The sequence below is a fragment of the Bos taurus genome, chromosome 7 (assembly GCF_002263795.3).
Source record: "Bos taurus isolate L1 Dominette 01449 registration number 42190680 breed Hereford chromosome 7, ARS-UCD2.0, whole genome shotgun sequence".
NCBI lineage: Eukaryota > Metazoa > Chordata > Mammalia > Artiodactyla > Bovidae > Bos > Bos taurus.
This window is the reverse complement of record NC_037334.1, coordinates 51,613,182-51,636,025: the sequence shown is the minus strand read 5'-3', so window position 1 is coordinate 51,636,025 and position 22,844 is coordinate 51,613,182. Positions and strand designations below refer to the sequence as shown.

At 36.5% G+C, this 22,844-nt stretch overlaps 1 protein-coding gene across 6 annotated transcripts in view; it reads right to left on the bottom strand.

Moving 5' to 3' along the window:
• The window catches only part of ANKHD1 (ankyrin repeat and KH domain containing 1), a 105,269-nt gene that overhangs the window by 80,174 nt on the left and 2,251 nt on the right, over positions 1-22,844 (bottom strand). The window lies entirely within an intron of this gene.

Below are 22,844 nucleotides of genomic sequence, written 5' to 3'. Positions count from 1 at the left end.
TCAAGTTTCCTGGAGAGCAATGAATCTTCTGTGCCCACCACAGAGCCTGAAAAGCAGCATTTTTTAAATGAAACAAGTACATCAACACAGCCCCTAGGAAGACATATACAGGACTAGATAGTAAAAAGATTAGATAGCATAAACAGGTCATTGAGGTATAGTTTCTCCTCTTTTCCAATCAATATAGTCAATTCTGACTCTTACACTAAAGAAAAGAATATTTAATCTACTGTCAAATATCTTAAGTGCTCTAGACAGGTAAACTTTATTAGGTTAGGAATCATAGCCATTTGTTCACTGCTCTATCCTCTGAGCCTATGAATATCTTGTTATTCAATACAACTTTGTTGAATGAATAGCATAAGTAAAATTAACTTATAAAAATAAACATGCAACCCTATAATTTTAAATTATTTCTAAATTTTCTTACCAAATAAAATATGTACAACCTTTTGGGGAAGCAATTTGGAAAAATGAATCAAAATGCTTTAAAAAGTACTTCTCTGATCCAGTAATTTCATTTAAAGAAATCTCTAAGAATCTACCTGGGCTTCCCTGGTGGCTCAGTGGTAAAGAATCTGCCTGCCAGTGCTGGAAATACGGGTTTAATCCCTGGTCTAGTAAGATCCCACATGCCGCAGAGCAACTAAGCCCTTTCGCCACAACTACCTAGAGCCGGTGCTCTAGAGCACGCAAGCCACGACAACGGAAGCCGCGCGCTCTACAGCCCATGCTCCACAAAAAAAGAAGCCACCACAATGAGAAGTCCGAGCCTGCGCCAACTAGCGAGTAGCCCCTGCTCAACCACAACTGGAGAAAAGCGTGTACAGCATCAAAGACCCGGCACAGTCAAAAAAAGAAAAGAATCCGCCCACAATGCGGGAGACCTGAGTTCAGCCCCTGGGTCGGGAAGATACTCCGAAGAAGCAAACAGCAACCCCCTCCAGTATTCTTGCCTGGGAAATCCCATGGATAGAGGAGCCTGGGGGTCTGCAGTCCATGGGATCACAAAGAGTCGGACACGACTGAGTGAATAACACTTCCATTTCCATCTTTAAAAAATTATCTGAATGCTAGGAAAAAATGCGCAGGGATGTTCATTGCAGCATTAACTAAAATTCCAAAAATGAAGTGAAAAAAACAACAGGGGATTTGTTAAGTACATTTTGTATATTCATAGGATGGACCACTATGCAGTCATTAAGAATAATATTTTTTGAAGCATGTTTAATGGCTCAAGTCATAAAATTAAGTGAAAACCACAAGATTTAAGAGTACAATCTTTATTTTGCAAAAAGTATGTATGTATATGTATGCAAAGAAGATCATATGAGTACTCATGTATATATAATCATGAATACATATTTATATACCTATATATGCCTATAATATATAAATATGTCTAACCAGGCAGGTTAACATACTTGTAGACAGAAAAACAGGAACAGAAAGGTTAAGTACTTCTCCAAGGCTGCATAGCTAATAAATGGCAAAGTCACATTTCAAACACAGGCCATGTGACTCTTAGACATTAAGCAATAGATAGTAACACATTCATAAACAAAGTACCACAGTATTTGGATTACATTATTTGGAATATTTGACTAGTTGGTGATCAATTTTCACAATGGATACCAAATAAAGATATCCTAATAAAGACAGTAAAGTTAAAATGATGTTGATATATTTTTTATCCAATGATGTGCTTTAAAGTAAATCTTTAACATCATATCCAATAACACTGAGCCATGTACTGTGTTTTAATACAACTTCTTTAATATGTAATTATAGACAAAGATGTCATTCTAGATCAAAGCCAACAGATATATGTATACTATCAGTTTTCCAGTGATTTGAAAGGCAACTGCTCATACAAGAAAGAGCTTGTTGCAAGCACAGGAAATTATTACATATTTTTAGATACATACATCTGCAGTTGTAAGGACAGTTAAAACCACCATTACAAATTCTGAAATTTATTAAAAATTTTTTAAAAATTTAATTTATTTTTTAAAATTTATTAAAATTCTGAATTTATTAAAAACAGTATTTAGATGCTAATATGTCTATTTTATAAAAGCACTGGTCTCATACACCATTACACATATTACAAAGATAAATACAGATTACATCTATCATGTAACATTTTAAAAATCCAAATTAAGGATATCCAATTTTCTCCCATTCATTCTCCAATATTTACTCAAGTCCTGTTTTATACAAACTACTATGAGAATACAAAAATGTGGTAGAAGAAATGTCAAAGACACCAACAACTGTCACAAAAGGCCTCCAAGAGAAATAAATGGTAAAACTATATGCATTAAAGAGAGAGAAATCACTTCCTGCCCCAGTACTCTAAGTAGACTTTGCACAAGTAGAATCTGAACTAGGCTTTGAAGGCTGCATAGAATTGCACAGGTGGTCAGACATGTAGGTGGGGACTAAGGGAATGAAATTAAAAAATGGACTTGAAGATGCATTTAGAAAGTGACGAATGATCCACCCTCAAAAATATAAGGTCCTTTGTACACTGTTGGTAGAAGCATAAAAGATGAAGTGCCTGTGGGACAGTGTTTGGCAGTTCTTCAAAAATTAAACACAGAATACGACCTAGCAATTCCACTTCTATGTATACACCTAAGAAGATTGAAATGTACATGTTCATACAAAACTTTGTACACAGACATTCATAGTTGCATTAAGCATAGTAAACAAAAAGTGGAAACAACCCATATGTTAACCAGTAAACTGATAAACAGAATAATAATATCCATACGATCGAATTTTATTCAGCCAAGTTCATGTGCTTAGCATGAACAAAGTCAGATGCAAAAAGTCACATACTGTACAAATTCGTTTATATGAAATGTCCAGCACAGGCAAATCCAAAGAGACAGAAAGATTAGTGGTTTACTGAAGAGCCGGCAAAAGAGGAATGGGAATGACTGCTAACAGTATGTATTATGAAATTATTACCACAATAAGTTAACATCTATCACCTCACATAATTACAATTTTTTTTCCCTAGTTAGAATCCACTTAAATTTTTAAACATAGTTTTAGGCATTTTATATTTAGCTTCTGACCCAAAAGATCAAATTTTAAATACCTGTAACACTTGTGGGGAAAATCTTAAGTTCCCAGAATGAGTTATACATAACTAGACACAAAAATGTCTTGAATACATTTGTGCCGATTTGTGCCACATTTGTGCCGATTTGTGCCAAAAGGTACTCAATTCTCATACTTTTCTGCCCTACTCTCTGTAAAATCTTAATTGTCTCAGGATTTCCCTGGTGGTCCAGGGGTTAGGAATCCACCTGCCAACACAGAGGACATGGGTTCAATCCCTGGTCGGGGAACTAGGATACCACAGGCTGAGGGGCAACTAAGCCCATGCACCTCAACTACTGAGCCCAAGTGCTCCAACTACTGAAGCCCTCACACCCTGGAGCCTGGGCTCCACAACAAAAGAAGCCACCACAATAAGAAGCCCATGCACCACAACTAGAGAGTAGCCCCTACTCGCCACAACTAGATAAAGACCAGGTGAAGCAATAAAGAGCCTGTGTGTTGCATCAAAGACCCAGCGCAGCCAATTTTTTTTTTAACTTAAATAAAAAAACAAAAGCCTGTCTCAATATGCGATCAATAAAAGGATAAAATATCCAGTTATGCCCATTACTTTGGGACTATTTGGAGGACTGCTTTTGGCAGTTCATAAATATCTTACCTGACAAACCTGCTGAAGCACATACTGTTGCAATGCAAATTGCAACAGCATTACCTCAAAATGTATCTGGCCAGTCAAGATGGAAACCATTTTCAGAAACATGGAAATGTTAATTAAGACCAATACCATACATTTAATATAAAGGCTCAATGATATAACACAAAAAATGTCTAAATAATAGATAAGTTCAAAGTAATGTTATATCTAATGAAATTAGTCTTCATTATGCAAATGATGAAGAAGCAACACACAGCTTATGGATCAAATACAGCTAAAGGATCACAGAAATTTCCTTATTGCCTAAAGATAGAAAGCTCACCCCTATCCAGCAGCTACATTGAGCAGCAAACATAATGCAACAACCTACAGTGGTACTGTTTTTATAGTAATGGCAAAAAAGTTTATTTCCAGTCTTAAACATGGCAGATTTCTTTTCCTACTTCTGATTAGGTACAAAAATAAAAGGTGGAAGAAAAAGGATGTGAGGAAATCTGGCCCACAAAAAACTACATGTTTTTTCCTTACATATAGGTTTTTTTCCTTACGGGCATCCTTGGTGGCTCAGACAGTACAGAATCTGCCTACAATGCAGGAGACCTGGGTTTGATCCCTAGGTCAGAAAGATCCCCTGGAAAACGAATTGGCAACCCACTCCAGTATTCTTGCCTGGAGAATTCTATGGACAGAGGAGCCTGGGAGGCTACAGTCCATGCGGTCACAAAGAGTCGGACACGACTGATTGACTAACACTTTCACAACATCTAAACATCTTTCATCTAACATCTTTCACAACTATCTCATCTAAAATGCTAAAGGCAAACTCTTGAGGTCTTCCTCGTCAAAAGTCTTTCTTATCCTTCCCTTTTTCTAAAAAAAATATGTCCAGTTTTTAGCTTCAACTAGAATTTAAATAATTCTAGTATTCTTGCCTGGGAAATCTCAGAAGAGCCTGGCAGGCTACATACAGTGCATGGGTTGCAAACAGTTGGACACAACTTAGCGACTAAACAGCGAGAAGGGAAAAGAGCGGAATAAGCATTTTGTCCCATATGACATTTCAAAAATAAACCACTGGATGGCAATAGTTACTAGGGAGAATAACCACAGACTCAGCTATTATCACCTAAAATAAAACCCAGCAACCCTAGCCAAAATCTAATTAGAAAAAAACCATTAATTAGCCTAAGCTATGATTTAGCCAAAACTTACTTCCACCAGAAAAACAAACAACAAAAAAACACAATTTCTATCAAGTAAATAGTGCTAAAATTAACATTTTCAATAATATTAATATGGTTTAAGTCATATGACAGCAAAATAAAATCTCACCTGTACATTTGTTACCTTCTCTAAGGGTAAATTTCTGGAAATAGTGAGGGCTAGTTAATAGAGGAAATAGGTTAGTAAAAAACATTCTATCATAAAACATGTATGTAACATTTCTGTTTATATATTCTCTAGTTATATGGTCATATCATGCAAAAAGCAAATAAAGAACACCAACAAATGCCTTTTCACTTACAAATTATGAAATTTTTATTTTTAACATGTTAAATACATTTGTTTTTTGAGTTATGGACTGAAATATTAGTAGTCACAAATATTGCTTCTGGCAATCCTTAAGAATAATCATCACTCCCATGAATTCCCACCAGAGCTATTTAAGAGAAGGGGCTAAATCTTTATTTTTCACTAACTCTTCTTACAAACCTTTAAAAATAAAGCTTCCTTAAGAAATTCAGATTTGATCATTAAAAATGAAAATGTTTAAATAAAATATTTAAACATCCAAAATATTATATATATGTTTAAATGTATTTGCTATTACTTCTCTTCTCTCTTGTTTAGTTTGTATCTGGAGAGATAAACTTGTCTTACCTTTTCCCACCCAAAGTAAGCCCTCAACTAAGTCAGAATCACACCAATTTTAGAATGCAGGTGGCTTAATACTGGTTTCTACTTGGAGCAGCAAAAAGGATGGGTCAGCATTCCCAGAGATAATTATTGAAGGACACAGTAATTCCTTTTTGCAAAAAAGGTGGTACTCCAAACAGTCACATTCACCACAAACATGCTCCAAGATCCATTCAAAAGGAAAAAGTAATACAGTTGCAATTTGAGACCAAATAATGACAAATTTAGCAAAGAGTTTTGCTAATACTGTTAAGGCCCAATATAATCAGCAACACTGGAAATAATGGAATGAAAAGACTATCCACCCTGCCACAAAAACTTCAGATCCACAATCCTCTTCTCAAAAAAACATCAATGTTATCTTGGGATTTCTGAAGTTAATTAACTTCAATAAGCACAAGAGAGAACCACCAGGCTTTTCCTAATTCTCAGTTAAAGCTGAAGAAAATTAACTCCACTTTTGTGGTGATTGTTGTTATTTAGTTGCTCAGTTGTGTCCCACTCTCTGCGACCCCATGGACTGTAGCCTGCTAGGCAAGAATATTGGGATGAATTGCCACTTCCTTCTCTGGGGGATCTTTCCACCGAGGGATTGAACCAGAGGCTTCTGCTGCGTCTCCTGCATTGCAGGCAGATAGTACTCCACTCTGGTCAACCACAAAAACTTCATTTTTAAACCATATCTTTAATACTGAATCTATTATTTTTTAAAGTTTCTAAACATGGGAGAAAGGAAATAATAGCTACCATTAAGTGCATTTTCCATATATTATTCCACTCAATCATCTTTACTACTCAATGAAGTAGATTAACATCTTCATTTTAACTGAAATTCAGAAAAGTCAAAGAGACTTATCCAAGATGACATAACCATGAGCAGATCTGAAGCCATGTACTTCAGACTCCAAAGCTCACACCATTTTCACCAGACTAAACTGTATTAAGGGACTTCCCTGGTGGCCCAGTGGCTAAGACTCTGTGCTCCCAAAGCAGGGGGTCCCGAGTTCAGTCCCTGGTCAGGGAACTAGATCCCACATGCTGCAACTAAGATCTGGTGCAGCCAAATAAATAAATATTTAAAAAAAAAAATAAAAAAATAAACTGTATTAAGTGACTGTTCTAAACATTGGAGTATGACTAAAACAATTACATACTAACCAAATATGTACTAAACAGAGAATCTACAAGTATCATAATGTCAAAGTTTAAAAGTAAGAGCAATGTCAGGAAAAAATCTTTAAATGTGATAGATTATCAAGCCACAAAGAGTTCTTACACAGACAAAGCATGATTTTATTTAAATACTTCTGGTAGCTACAACTACATTATTTCTAACAAACAAACATATAACAAAATTTGTGCCACAACAGGTTTTTTTAAAAAAAGAAGCTTGCTCACATACTCACTAGGAAAGTCACAAGGAATGAAGAACCTGGCAATCAAGTCCAAGAAAATCTTAATGTTGAAAATAGAAACATCGTATCTACCCTATCATAATAAATGGGTAAGACTGAGGTTAGAGAGAAGTCCTGGCTTCTACTCATTACTCTAAATAAAAAATAAGCATCAAACACTCCAAAGAAATACTTGATTTGAGTAAGTTAAAAAGAGCCTCAAACACCCATAAACCTCCAATTCATACCAATAATGGGAGGAGAGCATAATGACTAAGAGCAAGGAGTCTTAAAACACTAGCCCACTGTTGACAGTGCCATCTTAGCTAACTTGTTTTACCGCTCTTAGCCTCATTTTCCTCAGCTTATAAAATAAGGATAATAGTAGTAACCACATCACAGGGTTATTGATGATTAAGCAAGACACTATATCTAAAACTGCACAGCAGTACTTACTTAACACCTGGTAATCACTCAACAAATATTAGCTGTTATTACTATTACCTTTTTTATTATTAAGGTCAGTTTATCTCTTACTCTCTACTCCACAAAAATATAAAATCCCTTACACTGTCTTAGGCTAACAAGTAATCTGAGCATATTAAACACTATACATATATATTCAAGATACATTGGCTTATTAAATCCAACATTTAATAAGTACCCACTATGTGCCAGACATTCTACTACATACAGGGAACATAAAAATAAATGACATGACTCCTGCTCATAAGACAGATAATCAAATAAATGCAATAAAGTACTAAAGATGCTGTTTAACAGGGAGTTATATATGGACAACATGGGAACACAGAGGAAGGAAGAAATGGTCAGTTCTAGCTGGGGCAGTAATGAAGGAAATCAGAGCTGATGAAATGGAACAAGAAAGTATCCAACAGGATGGGGAAGAGGGCCATTGTAACAGCTGCAGAGTAGTAGTTATAAGCATGGGTTTTATATTCCAAGAAACCTGATTCAAACCCTGGCTCCATTATTACTAGATGTATAACTTTGTGCATGTTATGTAACGTCTCTAAGCTTCAGTTTCCTCATCTATAAATTGGGAATATCACTTTCTTCATATGATAGTTGTAAAGTTTATTTTAGAATATAAAGGTAAGCATTTAGTTCACTGGACAATAAAAACTTAGCATGTAGTAACTATTATCCTGATACTAGAACCCAAAGCAGTGAAGTAATTTACTCCGGACGTTTAATAGCTTGCTATGTTCAGAGAACTACAGCAAATTTGGTATGGCTGAAATATAAAAAGCAAATAAAGGAGGATACAGCAAGGAAAGAAACAGAAACCAAATCCTAAATAACCTGGTATGCCACACCAAGGAATTTGATTTATCCTTTATCTAAGGAACGGGAAGGCTTTTTGCCAAAGGAGTGACATGACTGAACTGGCATTAGACAATTTACTGTGATAGCAGGGTAGAGAAGAATTAGAGGTTTAATCATAGAGGTATTGAATAGATAGAGCCAGGTATTACTACAGTAAGTGTAAGTCAAAGATGATGGTTTGATTTACAGCAGAAGCAATGAGAATACAGAGAAAGAAACAAATAAACAAGATGTTAAGAAAGAAACTACAGGGTTCAGTGCCTGTTTGGATGTGTGTGGTAACAAACAGCAGATGCAAGTTCCAAGGTTTCTAACTACACTGACTAGTTTTAGGGCAATGCAATTTACAGGTGGGGAGAGGGCGGGGGAGGGGGAAAGCAATGAGTTCAGTTTTAGGACTTGAATCTGAGATGTTTATGGAACATACATACAGTAGGCAGTAGGAAATGCTCTTAGACTACTAAAATAGGTAAAAGAGGGAAACCATACAGGTATCTAAGAGAAGAAAGCTCCTATGAGAGTGAAGTACAAATGCCAAAAGCTCTGGAGCAGAACATGCTTGGAGAGTTTACAGAACATAATGTAGTAGTTGTGGTTTTGCTCAAATGTCTTATGCTAATGAAATTTGTATCCTTTCATTTTAAATCACTGCCCCTTTAAACTTGTCACTTAAAGCCCATCAAACTCTTGAAAACTCAAACATCAACCTTTAGAGTGATCATCCAACTAACACAGGGCAATGATCCCTATACTGCGGTAAGGATTTTAGGCTGTCACAAGACTAGGAAAATATTAAATGAGGTTATGCAATTAAGGTACACACGCCTTGAACAAACACTCAAATATAATCTGTTACTATGTAAAAGTAGTTTAGAAGGGGAAATATAATTTGTATAAATAATTTACCTTGTTTCACATTTCTCTGAAATGTTCATGTTCCTGAAAAGCCTGATGTCTTTAAGGGTAGGCACCATATTTTTTCATCTTTGTAATCTAATCCTAAAGCCCAGAACAAAGCTTAACAAATAGCAGGTTCTAGTTAAATTACTGTGGAATCTGCAATACCAATCAGAATTCTTAAACAGAGTGCCAAGGGTTCTAATCTCTGAAAGATATAATTTTATTATGTAAGATGTGAGTTCATGAAAGAGGCCCTACCCCAAACTAAACATTGCTTTTCCTCAGTAGAGACTGAGAACATGCTTTTAACAGACTAACAAGGAGATAATACACAGTAGTAAGTACTTTTGATAATGTATTTTTATATTATTCAAAATTTTGTGGGGGAAAGGGTGGTAATAGGTCAAATCCATGCTCCTGATTTAAGTATAGCCTTAAATAATAATCTCTTCAAACCAAAAGAAAATAAACTTTTCTTTGTTGTCAGTCAAGTCCCAAGCACATCAGGTACTAAAAGATAGTACACATTCTCACTATTCAGAGCCAAACTAACTAGTAAATTAACATAATTGAGACCATTTGGGCAGTAATATCTAAGATTTGTTTGTGTAATAACACAGGTGATAACACTGGCTTGGGTGTCAAGTGAATAGTATGTTACTCAAATACTGAATTCATACCTCTTAAACAACTGTCAGAAGATACCAGATGCAAACACTCTAATTGACATGTTTTACACTTTATTCTAGTTACCTGTTTATTATTCTGGAAAAAGAAATTCTGTCCATATTCCTCTTGAGGCTATATATACAGTCCACATCAGACGCACTTAGACTACAACTATTCAAACTAACCACCTCCTTCCTCTTCAAGTTAGTCTCCTCTCAAATATATACCCAGTTTCTTTCTGGGAGGGGATGCATAAAAAGACACTACAACAACTTGTTCTTCTGATAGCTTGCAAACACAGGTTTAATCATAAGAGTTCCCAACCATCCACCTTCAGTGTATACAAGAGGAGCAGAAATTTCAAGAGATGAACATTATTAATGGAGAAGGGGTGGGTTTTGTGTGTGACCACAAATGCTGTAGCATACAAAACACCCTCTATTAAGCCTCTTCTGAAGACTAAAGAACAAGAACATATATAGTAACCCAGAAAGGCCAAAAGAATCTCGAAAAAAGAACAAAGTGGAAGACGTAACTTCCCAATTTCAAAACTTACTACCAAAAAACTGTAGTAATCAAGACAGTATGGAACTGGCATAAGACATACAGAACAGTGGAATAAAACAGAAATAAACATTCCAAAAATAAACCATTATATTTTAAAGTCAAACGAATTTTGAAAAGGGGGCTAAGACACTTCAATGGAGAAAGAAATGTCTTCTCAACAAATGGTGCTGGGACAATTAGATATCTACATTTAAAAGAATGAGGTTAGACTTCTATCTCACATCTATAAGATCTCAAAATGGGTCTCCCCTGGTGGTCCGGTGGTTTAAGCATCTACCTGCCAATGCAGGGGACACAGGTTCCATCTCTGCTGTGGGAAGATTCCAGATGCCACGGGGCAACTAAGCCTGTGTACCACAACTGCTAAGCCCACACTCTAGAGCCCCCGAACCACAACTACTGAGCCCACAAGCCACAACTACTGAAGCCCATGAGCCCTAGAGCCTATGCTCTCTGCAAGAAAAGAAGCCACCGCAATGAGAAGCCATGCACCACAACTACAGAGGAGCCCGCACTTGTCACAACTAGAGAAAGTCCACACATAGCAACACAGACCCAGTAGAGCCAAAAATAAATAATTTCTTCAAATCTCAAAATGGATCAAAGACCTAAATGTAAGAGCTTAAAGTATAAAACTCTTAGAAGAAGAAAACAAGAGTAAATCTTCATAACTCAGAATTATGCAATGGTCTCTTAGACATGACACCAAATACACAAGCAACAAAAGAAAGAGTAGGTAAATATAAAAACTGGGCCCAACCAAAGATTTTAAATTTAATGGCACAATCAAGAAAGTGAAAAGATAGCTGACAGAATGGGAAAAAATATTTCAAAATCACGTATCTGATAAGGGACAGTATCCAGAATACATGGGGTTTTTTCCCCTAAAAACGAACAAACATAATTCAACAATAAAAAGATAATCCAACCAAGAAATGGGGAAAAGATTTGAAAAAACACTTCTCCAAAGACATGCAAATGGACAACAAGCATGTGAAAAGATACAACTTCACTAGTCACTGGGGAAATGCAAGTCAAAGTCACAATAATCTCCATACCCACTAGGATGGCTATTAAAAAAATGTTAGCAAAGATGTGGAGAAATTAGAACCTTCATATACTGTTGGTGGTAATGTAAAGTCATGAAGTTGCTATAGAAAACAGCCTGGTAGCTTCTCAGAAAATAAAAGTTATGATGTGATCAAGCTATACACTCAAGGGAAATGAAAAGATATCGTCATAAAAAACTTGCATACCAATGTTCATAGTATCATAATTTATAATAGTCAAAAGATGGAAATAATCCAAACATCAACCAATGAACAAAATGTTGTATATCCACAAAACATTTCAATTTAGTACTGGCACATGATAAAGTGAAAGTGAAAGTCATTCAGTTGTGTCCAACTCTTTGCAGCCCCATGGACTAGACAGTCCATGGAATTCTCCAGGCCAGAATACTGGAGTGGGTAGCTGTTCCCTTCTCCAGGGGATCTTTCCAACCCAGGGATTGAACCCAGGTCTCCAACATTGCAGGCGGATTCTTCCAAGATCAGACGAGATCATGTGTATTCAGGGTGGTATAGCCGTAGACTGCAGGTGGATTCTTTACCAGCTGAGCCACCAGGAAAGCCCGATACGTGATACAACATGTAGAAATCTTGAAAACAATATAATAAGTGAAAGACATGAACACAAAAAAATCACATATTGTTTGATTCCATTTATACGAAATTTCCAGACTAGACAAATCCAGAGAGGCAGAAAACAGATTAGTGATTACCAAAAGCTGCAGGGACAGCATGGGAATGGGAAATGGCTGCTAATGGGTACAAGGTTTTGTTTGGGGTGATGAAAATGTTTTAAAACAGATAATGGTGAAGGTTGTACAATTCTGTGAATATATTTAAAAACAACTGAAATTGTACAATTTAAAGAGTGAATTCTATACTATGTGAATTCTATTTCAATTTTTTCAACTTTAGGAATGTGAATTCAAATAATACTTTTGAAATTTGTTAAATTTCCTATCTTGATAAATAAATACACTGTGGTTATGTAAGAGAAAAGGCATGATGTATGCAACCTACTTTCAAGTTATGCAGAAAATAAATTTGAGAGACAGAAGGATACAGGAAAGGGATAAAATGAACACAATTGGTCTGTCTGGACAAAGGTTATATGGGGGGGAGTTCTTTGTACTATTCTTGCAACTTTCTAGTAAGTTTGAAATTATATCAAAATAAAAAGTAGCAAAAAAGAGGGAGAATATATCCTTGGTATCTGCTCTTTGATAATGATAGTTTGTGTCACATGTCATTTAATTAGCAACTGTATATTTTTTAAAAGGCAAAATCAGAAATTTAGCAGAATAGGTAAACATGAGAAAAAAAAAGTCAATTAGAAGCTGATTAAGTGCTGCAAGTACAGTGTACCACTCAAGGTATCAACTGACATGGCCTTTACTTTCTGACTCGGATTTCATAAAATGCCTATATGAAAACTTTAAAATTCTACATTATTAAAGAAAATACTACAGGTTCATTTATCTAGATTTAATACCAGATCGAGATAATTTTTTCAAAACTGAACTCACCTCTAGTGATAAAAAGAATAAAAATTATTATTTCTAGCATTTAATCAGTATGTGAAGCATTGTGATCAGTCACAAATTAGTTAATATGAGGACAAACTGGGGAAAAAAACCCACCATATTAGAGGAACATCTACTTACAGCACAGTATTCCACGTGAACTGGATTCAATGGCTTTGGGAAGACATTAGTGAAAGTTCAGTCTTCCAATGTTTCGAATGTTTTGTCAATCTCAAGCTTTTTGATTTGCTAATATCAACTGTGGTGAATCAATTAAGTAAGATCTATACTCAAACTTGTTCTCATAAAGCAATCTATAGATTCAGTGCTGCTGCTGCTGCTGCTAAGTCGCTTCAGTCGTGTCTGACTCTGTGCAGCCCCATAGATGGCAGCCCACCAGGCCCCGCCGTCCCTGGGATTCTCTAGGCAAGAACACTGGAGTGGGTTGCCATTTCCTCCTCCAATGCATGAAAGTGAAAAGTGAAAGTGAAGTCGCTCAGTTGTGTCCGACTCTTAGCAACCCCATGGACTGCAGCCTACCAGGCTCCTCCATCCATGGGATTTTCCAGGCAAGAGTACTGGAGTGGGGTGCCATTAATCCCTATTAAAATCCTACAGCATTTTTCACAGAAATACAAAGACCAATCCTAAAATCCACAAGCAATCTTAAGGAAATGTGACATCTTGCCGCTGCTGCTGCTGCTGCGAAGTTGCTTCAGTCATATCCGACTCTGTGCGACCCCATAGACGGCAGCCCACCCGGTTCCTCGGTCCCTGGGATTCTCCAGGCAAGAACACTGGAGTGGGTTGCCATTTCCTTCTCCAATGCATGCATGCATGCTAAGTCACTTCAGTCGTGTCCGACTCTGTGTGACTCTATGGACAGCAGCCCACCAGGCTCCTCTGTCCACAGGATTCTCTAGGCAAGAATACTGGAATGGGTTGCCATTTCCTTCTCCAAAAACAATCTTGATAAAAGAACAAAGTTGGAGGACTAATGCTGCCCAATTTCAAAACTTAACTACAAAAACTACAGCAATCAATACAGTACAATACTGGTATAAAGTCAGTCATAAAAACCAAAGAAATAGAACAGAAAGTCCAGAAAAAACTCTCCCCCATATGACCAATTAATTTCAACAAGGATGTCAGGGCCATTCAAAGGAGAAATTATAGTCATTTCAACAAATGGTACAGGAAAAACTGGATATCCACAAGCTAAAGAATACAGTTAAGACTGCGATCTTACACCATATACAAAAATTAACTCAAAATGGCTCAAATATCTAAATGTAAGAGCTAAAAGTTTAAAATTCTTAGAAGAAAACATTGGGAAAAAAATCTTCAAGACACTGGATTTGGCAACAACTTTATGGATATGAAAGGGCTTCCCCAGTGGCTCAGGGGTAAAGAATCTGCCTGTAATGCAGGAGTTGCAGGTTCGATCTCTGGGTTGGGAAGATGCCCTGGAGGAGGGCGTGGCAACCCACTCCAGTATTTTTGCCTGGAGAATTCCATGGGCAGTGGAGCCTGGCAGGCTACAGTCCATAGGGTCTCAAAGAGTTGGACACAACTGAGCAACTTTCACTTTCACTTCCCAATTAGACTGGAAGATCTATGAAGGCCAAGATTCATGATTATTTTTTTCACCATTGTTTATACCCAGTTGTTCTGCACAGTGCCTGACATACACTAGATGGTCAGTAAATAGCTACTGAATGGAGAACAGTGTGAGACTAAAGCAACTTAGCACACATGCACGTTATGGATATGAAATCAAAAGCACATACAATAAAGGAAAAAATCAGATAAACTGAACTTCATCTAAATTAAAACCTTTCTAAAAATTCTTTTATTTATTAATTTGGCTGTGCGGGATCCTAGTTGGGGTGTGGGACCTACGATCTTTGCTGCAGCATGCAGGATCTTTTAGGTGCAGCACTTTTTAGTTGCAGTATGTGGGATCCAGTTCCCCAGTGGGAAATGAACTCAGGTCCCCTGCACTGGAGCTCAGTCTTAGCCACTGGACTACCAGGGAAGTCCCTAGAATAAAACCTTCAATCCCTGGTTGCAGAACTAAGGATCCCACGTGCTGCTGGGCAACCAAGCTCCTGCACAGCAATTACTGAGCCTGAGTGCTCTGGAGATCATATGCCACAACTACAGCAGACTTGCCCCAACAAAAGATCTTGCATGATGCAACAAATACCCCACGTGCCAAAACTAAGGCTCAATGCAGTCAAATAAATAATATTACAACTGTTTAAGCACAAAAGGACAACAGAGTAAAAAGGCAACCAGTGGAATATGAGAAATGTGTGTAAATTATATTTATATATATATATATGATATGATAAGGGATTAACATCCAAAGAACTCCTACAATTAATGAAAAAACAACTCAACTAAACATGAGCAAAGGAGGAATTTCCCTGGCAATCCAGTGGTTAGGACTCAGCACTTTCACTGTGGGGGTGGGTGGGGCCAGTTCCATCCCTGGTCAGGGAACTAAGATCCCACAAATTCCAAGATGTGGCCAAAAAAAAAGGGCAAAGGATTTGAATAGACATCTCGCCAAAGAAGAGACACAAATGGCCAAGAAGCACATGAAAAGATGTTCAATATCACTAATTTTTAGGGAAATACAAATCGAAACCACACCCATTAGGATGACTAGTCTCAAAATCGAAAACAAGAAGATTGGCTAGAATATGGAGAAACTGGAAACCTTGTGCTTTGCGAGTGGGAATGTAAAATGGTACAGCTGCTATAGGAAAGCAGTACTGTGGTTCCTCAAAAACTTAAAAATAGAATCAACAGATGATCCAGCAATCCCACTTCTAGGTATATACCAGAAAAGAATCAAAAGCAGGGACTCAAAAAGGTATTTATACACCCATGTTCACAGCAGCATATTAACAAAAGCCACAAGGTAGAGAAGCAATCCAAGTGTCCATCAACAGATGAACAAAAATGTTATATATGTAACAATAGAATAGTATTCAGTTAAGTTTCACACAAGCTTCCCTCCTCACTCAGAGGGTAAAGAATTTGCCTGCAATGCAGGAGACCTGGGTTTGATCCCTGGGTTGGGAAGATCCCTTGGAGGAGGGCACGGCAACCCACTCTAGTATTCTTGCCTGAAGAATCCCCATGGACAGAGGAGCCTGGTGGGCTACAGTCCATGGGGTCGCAAGGAGTCGGACACGACTGAACGACTAAGCACAGCACAAGTTTCACACATGCTGCAAACATAGATGAACCCTGAAGACGCTATGCTAGGTAAAATAAGCCAATCACCCAAAGCAGAAGAACTGAATGATTTCACTTATTTGAGATACCTAGAGTAGACAAAATCACAGAAAAGGAAGTTACTTGTGATTAAGGGGCTGGAGAAGGGAGGACAGGGCGTTACTGCTTAATGGGTACAGAGTTTCAGTTTTGGAAGATGAAAAGGTTTTGGAGATGGCTAGTGGTAATGGTTGCACAACAATGTGAATGTACTTATAACCACTTTAAAATGGTAAATTTTTTATTTTTCTGGTAGTCAGGTGGTTAAGACTTCTTGCTTCCACCACACGGGATGTGAATTCCATCCCTGGTCTGGGAACTAAGATCCCACATGCTCAGGGTGACAAAAAAAACAGGTAAATTTTCTGTTGCACATATTTTAACACAATTTTTTTTAGCCCTTTTCCTTCTTTGTTAAGTGTGTAAAAAAGAGTCCTCATTTTACAAACTCAAATCAGACAAGTATATGAGGGTATATAATTGGCATATTTATAAGCTGGATCCAACAAAAAACTCACTGCACACACAATCCAAAATACATTTGTCTGTATATTTACACAGTAACTCCTACAAAGTAAATACAAAGTTACTTCTCATCACTTTAGTTTAGTACATATGTGATACATGTACTGAAACATATACAAACATATTTAAAACAAAGGAAGTTTTTTTCAACCAGAACATCAAAGGCAACTTTTTTCAACTCATTATTTTCTGCAAATATACAGCAAGGTTAATTTTAATGGTTCTGTTCAGCTTTAGTAAGTTATGTGTATGCTCCTGAAATATAGCCAAAGTTTTAGATTTTAATTTCCAAGGTAACAGTACTTGTGACTTTGTTGTTTAGTCACTAAGTCGGGCTCGACTCTTTTGCCACCCCAGGGACTGACTGTACACAGCTCACTGGGCTCCTCTCTCCATGGATTTCCCAGGCAAGAATACTAGAGTGGGTTGCCATTTCCCACTTCCTTCTCCACAATTGGGGGAAAAAAAGAAGGTTAAAATGGTGAATTTTGTTATGTTTTACCACAATTTAAAAAACTGTTCTCAACCTAACTGTCCTCATCACATAGCATCATAACAATTTAATAAACTGTTCTGTTCAGCTCTTTGGTTCCTGGGGCTAATCCCTGGGAGTTTACTTGCTTTTTTTAAAAACTGCAAACTAATGCAGGTGAATCAAAACATTAGGATACAGTGGGATATCTATATAAAAACAAACCAAAAAACCCATTTTTACTAACAAAAGCAGCATCCATTCAGCGGAAAACTTTGTGAGAACAGGAGGATATACAGTGGAGGAAGAGCATAATGTACTCTTGATAAACTGTTGCTAAATTTCAGCTTATCAAGTAAAAAAGCTTTATATACAACTTTGCTTTACTCCTGGTTTAGGTAAAGTTGACCAGAAAAAAAGGTAAACCTGTCAACCATCATAAGGCAAATGATCTTCATTCACAAGAACTGTACACTGTAAGTAACTATAAGACAGCACACAGATTTTAATTTTTATAAATTAAAACCAATGTTTCCTATTAGTGGCAAAGGTGCAAAGTTGGGTATCTGCCTTTCTATATTGGTACTTTTAATATTTAATTCTCTTAAAATGAATAATGAGAAGGCCTGAACTTTTCAAGTTTAAGCGCAATGACAAAATTACCTTAAAGTTGTGTTACTCTGATCCCCAATGGTACATCTTTGACTGCCTTCTTAAAATAAATTGATTCACATGGCAGTCATCAATTTCATCATATAATATAAAAGCTTTTCAACAAGGTCAACTACAGATTATATGCTAGTTTGAGACATATGTTTCTTAAGTAAGTGTTAGTTGTTCAGTGGTGTCAGACTCTTTGTGACCTCATGGACTGTAGCCCACCAGGCTCCTCTGTCCATGGAATTCTCCAAGCAGAATACTAGACTGGGCTGCCATTTACTTCTCCAAGGGATCTTCCCAAAAGGGGCAAAACCTGGGTTTCAGGCATTGCAGGCAGATTGTTTATCATCTGAGCCACCAGGGAAGCTCATAGGCATTTCTTAAGCAATTAATTATTAATAAATTCATGCGTCAGAAAAGAAATAGTCAGCAGGACAATACAGCAGTTAAGTACAATAGGAGTCACGTGACCTATTTTCTACTATAAATTAGCTGTGTGATCCTGAGCAAGTTATTCAGATCAATGGTTCCCAGACTTTTGAGGCTTTACCCAGAGTCCTAACATGAACTTTCCAATTTGATATTTTGTCAAACACAGATATTTTAAAAATTAATTTTCATAACAGTACAAAGGGCATTAACTCAAAATAGAAAAAAAGTGGGAAAAGATTGCTTATGAGAATTTCACTACATTGTCCTTACTTTTCTGACTTCATTATGGACTTATAAAACTTCAATATAGATTAAGCAAGTAATTATTGGAGGCAGAGCATTGGTAACCAAAAACTCTGCCTACTTCTTAATGTGAAATAGCATGAGTTCTGGATTCAAATCCTAGCTTTATTGATTTCTAGCTGTATAAATAACACTAACCATATTTTATTGCTTTCTGGATTGATCATTTCTCTGAACCTACATTTATTCATCTATCAAAGTGTAGATAATACCCACCTCAAACGGATGTTGAGTGATTAAATAAAATAACCGAAGTATATACCATGGTGTGTGTGTTAGTCGCTCAAGTCGTGTCTGATTCTTTGGGACCCCATGGACTGTAGCCCACCAGGTTCCTCTGTCCATTGAATTCCCCAGGAAAGAATACTGGAGTGAGTTGCATTCCCTTCTCCAGGGTATCTTCCTGACTCAGGAATCGAACCTGGGGTCTCCCGCATTACGGGCAGATTCTTTACCGTCTGAGCCACCTGGGAAGCCCTTATATATATGGTATTGGACTATAATAAGCATTCAGTAAACGGTAGCAGTTACCTAAAAATGAGATGAGACAGGACTATCACCAAGATTCTGTGACTATATAGACAAGCAACAGGAGAGGAAAATTGTAAATAATAATGTCCAAGAAGATATATTGGAAGAGTTCATTTATAATGCACTGAAAAAAAGATAAAGAATTTATTAAAACTTTGGTTCTGTAGGAAGGTAAATTTCCAACTCAAGACTAATACTAAAATTTTATTTATCTTATCTCATTGAATCAGAAGACCAGAGTTGATTTTCAGAGGTCATCATTCTACCACCAGATAGGCTCAGAAAAGAATGTGCCTAAACTCATCTCCAAAGCTTCATTCTTAACATGTTTTATCACTTTGATTAGATAAAAAGTCTAAATTCTTATCAAATTCACCATTTAAAAATCTCACATGAATAGTATGTTATCTTTTGTATAATAATGGGGAAAATAAAACTATACATTTGTATTTCCATAATGATATTCTGATAGGACATCAAGACATTAAAAGTATAAAGGGCAGGTCAAGACCTTTTTACTGTGTTTGCATTAGTCTTATGAACTATGCAAATATAAATCACCTATCAAAATGTACTAAATAATAACCAAAAGAAAATCTCTACATACTTCAAGTTTCACAACAAGGTTTTCCTCTACCCATACCTAGTCAACTCTGTTTTGACCTGCCATTCATACAACTATACTCATCAATGAATGATTTTATGTAAAGTCCAAAGGCTTTATAGAATGAAACTTGTGCAAGGTTGGTACTCATGTAATATAAAAAATTTGTTATTGTCATAATACGTCATTTTTCCTTCAACTGACATTCTCATCTCTCCAAAATCTGCTCACTAGAATACAAAGGTATATTTCCTATTTTATCACTGTGTGTGTGTGTGTGTGTGTGTGAGCTCAATCGTGTCCGACTTTTTGCGACCCCGTGGACTGTAGCCCACCAGGCTCCTCTGTCCATTTGATTTTCCAAGCAAGAATACAGGAGTGGGTTGCCATTTCCTGTTCCAGGGGATCTTCCCAACCCAGGGATTGAACCTGAATCTCTTGCATGTCCTGCATTTGTAGGTGTGTTCTTTACCACTGTGTCACCTGGAAAACCCTGTTTTATCACTACTGCTGATAATTTATGGAATAAGGCCTTTCTACCTTTAACAAAGTCCCCATAAAAGTTTTTTAGAAATTCATTTTCATGGGCAATAAATGAATTTTTCAAAAACAACATAGCATTTTAAAGTTTCCTAAAATTATAAATTTATCATGGAAAATTTATAACATTAAACCTGTCAGTACCCACCCTCTTTCAATTTCTCTCTTGTTCAGTTATGAACATAAGCCCTGAGATGTTATTAAAAGCAGTGACTCACCTTGTTTACCTGAACTTTGAATATAGAGTACTGATGACAAAATTGCCATCCCAGATAAGAGTGGGCCTCTAGACCAGTGGTTCTCAGGGGTGATTTTGTCCCCAAAGACATTTGGCTTTGTCTAAGGTCATTTTGGGGCTTCCCTGGTGGCTCAGTAGTAAAGAAAGAATCCACCTGCCAAGCAGGATTCGATCCCTGGATGGGGAAGATCCCTTGGAGAAGGAAATGGCAACCCACTCAAGTGTTCTTGCTTGGAAAATCCGATGGACAGAGAAGTCTGGCAGGCTACAGTCCATGGAGTTGCAAAAAGACATGAACACAACTTAGTGACTAAACAACAACAAAGGACATTTTTAGCTGTCACAATTAATTAGGTGTGTTCTACCAGCATCCAGTAGGAAAAGGACAGGGATGCTGCTAAAAAGTCAGGAGCGCCCCTCACAACAAAGAATTAATATAGCTCCAAATTTCGATACGTTTCAGTTGAGAAACTTTGCTCCATACAGTAGACTGTAAATAACCCTAAAGGAAATGATCCATCTCCTATTAGAGAAAATCAGAAGGAACCTCTGTATGGCTTGTGCGTTTGACTCTTAACATAATTTTCAGGGAAAAAAAAAATCCCTACAAAGCTTTTACTATAATTTGCTATAAAATGTTAAACCCAATTTCCTTTTGCTTTTACCTAATTGTAAATATAGCATCTGCCTCAGATTAAAAAGCCTCAACAATGCTTTCTAATTGCAATGATTTCTAATTTATAATCTTTTAAGTGTGTATAGGAACAGGTAAACATATATGCATTGGCTTATATAGGCCTAGAAATTTTACTCAAAGGAAGACTGTAATACTCATTACCTCTAAGTGGGATCTGAAAGGTCAGTAGGGGTGAGGAGAACTTTTTACTTTTCATATTATATCTACTATCTACACTGTTGAACTTTTAACCATAAGATTATATTACTTTATTATTTTTTTAATTTTAAAAGGAAGATGTCACACACGTATACATACAGTATATGCATACATTCTTAACACAGAAAAATTAAAGGTCATAAACTTCACCAAAACCCTCTCTTTAGAACTTTATTTTCCTTTTACCTTACTTTAAAAAAAAAAATTACAAATCTAAAATTAACATTTAAAAATTATTTTTTAAATAATTTTCAACCTGATTTCTATTCTGAAAAATGGGTACATTTCAAAGGAATCCAGGGCAAGTTCTGACTCCTCTGTTCAAGGCCCTTGACAGCTAATGAACATGCTCAACATGTCTGAAGAAATACAAAACAGGTATCCACCCCAATGTTTAAAGCAACAAGAATCAATTCTAATATAAGAAATTTACAAAAAGATCCAAGCTTCTTCTTCAAACTAAAAGGTCTTTTGACTCAGCCAGCAAGAGAAAGTACCTTGTTTTTTTTTTTTTTTCCCTCAGATGTAGGCTCTAACAATGAATAGAAAAGAAATCCTTAAAGTATTTATATCTTTGTATACCAAATATCTACTCCCTACTCAAAATCCTTCAGCTAATTCTAGAGCAAATGCTCTAAGCCTCCATATTTCTTATTCATTTCTCACCTACTCCTGCCCCACTTGGGGAACAAGACAAACTTCACTCACATACTCTTCTGAATGTCTACATTCTAAATATTTGGTTCTAAAACATCTAGAGGTATAACGAAAATTAAAATTCTACTATTATTCATCAAATGCCAGTTGGGTAAGTATTTTTTGAAGAATATTACTTATGATCTTTTTACACTAAATGAAACTCAAAGGTAATAATAAGGGAGAAGACTATGATCTTGTCAGAGAGAAATGAGAAAATCCAAGAAATCTGCTTGAGAAAAAAAGGTCATTTCACTCACAAAGGCACAGACTATACCCTACCACACATTCAACATACACTAGATATTCCAGGAATTTCTTTTTTATATGATATGGATGAATAGGACATAAAAACAAAATTTCCTTTCTCCTCAGGTTAAGAAAGAATCTATATGCATATTGAGCATTATCTTAGACTAGGCTCAAGTTTGTGGGTACTCTAGAAATCTCTATCCAAAAGTGATGTCTACCTATATACACTTAATATCTAAATCTTTTAAGCATAGAAAATTTAGGAGAAGAAGCCATTAGCCT